This window comes from Halichoerus grypus, chromosome X (assembly GCF_964656455.1).
Source record: "Halichoerus grypus chromosome X, mHalGry1.hap1.1, whole genome shotgun sequence".
Lineage (NCBI taxonomy): Eukaryota > Metazoa > Chordata > Mammalia > Carnivora > Phocidae > Halichoerus > Halichoerus grypus.
The window spans coordinates 59,124,529-59,126,603 of NC_135727.1; positions in this window are offsets into that span (position 1 = coordinate 59,124,529).

The window sequence follows — 2,075 nt, forward strand, 5'->3', positions numbered from 1 at the left end:
GTCTCTCATGGTTCTTCTCCCCCTCCGATTCCCCCCCTTCATTCTTCCCCTCCTGCTACATTCTTCTTCTTGTCTTTTTTTTTCTTAACATATATTGCATTATTTGTTTCAGAGGTACAGATCTGAGATTCAACAGTCTTGCACAATTCACAGCGCTTACCAGAACACATACCCTCCCCAGTGTCCATCACCCAGTCACCCCATCCCTCCCACCCCACCCCCCACTCCAGCAACCCTCAGTTTGTTTCCTGAGATTAAGAATTCCTCATATCAGTGAGGTCATATGATACATGTCTTTCTCTGTTTGACTTATTTCGCTCAGCATAATACCCTCCAGTTCCATCCAAGTCGTTGCAAATGGCAAGATCTTATTCCTTTTGATGGCTGCATAATATTCCATTGTATATATATACCACTTCTTCTTTATCCATTCATCTGTTGATGGACATCTTGGCTCTTTCCACAGTTTGGCTATTGTGGACATTGCTGCTATAAACATCGGGGTGCACGTACCCTTTCGGGTCCCTACTTTTGTATCTTTTGGGTAAATACCCAGGAGTGCAATTGCTGGATCATATGGTAGCTCTATCTTCAACTTTTTGAGGAACCTCCATACTGTTTTCCAGAGTAGCTGCACCAGCTTGCATTCCCACCAACAGTGTAGGAGGGTTCCCCTTTCTCCGCATCCCCGCCAACATCTGTCATTTCCTGACTTGTTAATTTTAGCCATTCTGACTGGTGTGAGGTGGTATCTCATTGAGGTTTTGATTTGTATTTCCCTGATGCCGAGCGATATTGAACACTTTTTCATGTGTCTGTTGGCCATTTGGATGTCTTCTTTGGAAAAATGTCTGTTCATGTCTTCTGCCCATTTCTTGATTGGATTCTTTGTTCTTTTGGTGTTGAGTTTGATGAGTTCTTTATAGATTTTGGATACTAGCCCTTTATCTGATATGTCATTTGCAAATATCTTCTCCCATTCTGTCAGTTGTCTTTTGGTTTTGTTGACTGTTTCCTTTGCTTTGCAAAAGCTTTTTATCTTGATGAAGTCCCAATAGTTCACTTTTGCCCTTGCTTCCCTTGCCTTTGGCGATGTTTCTAGGAAGAAGTTGCTGCGGCTGAGGTCGAAGAGGTTGCTGCCTGTGTTCTCCTTTAGGATTTTGATGGACTCCTGTCTCACATTGAGGTCTTTCAACCATTTGGAGTCTATTTTTGTGTGTGGTGTAAGGAAATGGTCCAGTTTCATTCTTCTGCATGTGGCTGTCCAATTTTCCCAACACCATTTGTTGAAGAGACTGTCTTTTTTCCATTGGACATTCTTTCCTGCTTTGTCAAAGATTAGTTGACCATAGAGTTGAGTGTCCATTTCTGGACTCTCTATTCTGTTCCATTGATCTATGTGTCTGTTTTTGTGCCAGTACCATACTGTCTTGATGATGACAGCTTTGTAGTAGAGCTGGAAGTCTGGAATTGTGATGCCGCCAGCTTTGCTTTTCTTTTTCAACATTCCTCTGGCTATGCGGGGTCTTTTCTGGTTCCATACAAATTTTAGGATTATTTGTTCCATTTCTTTGAAGAAAGTGGATGGTATTTTGATGGGGATTGCATTGAATGTGTAGATTGCTCTAGGTAGGATTGACATCTTCGCAATATTTGTTCTTCCAATCCATGAGCATGGAACGTTTTTCCATTTCTTTGTGTCTTCCTCAATTTCTTTCATGAGTATTTCATAGTTTTCTGAGTACAGATCCTTTGCCTCTTTGGTTAGATTTATTCCTAGGTATCTTATGGTTTTGGGTGCAATTGTAAATGGGATCGACTCCTTAATTTCTCTTTCTTCTGACTTGTTGTTGGTGTATAGGAATGCCACTGACTTCTGTGCATTGATTTTATATCCTGCCACTTGACTGAATTCCTGTATGAGTTCTAGCAGTTTTGGGGTGGAGTCTTTGGGATTTTCCACATAAAGTATCATATCATCTGCAAAGAGTGAGAGTTTGACTTCTTCTTTGCCAATTTGGATGCCTTTGATTTCTTTTTGTTGTCTGATTGCTGTGGCTAGGACTTCCAATACT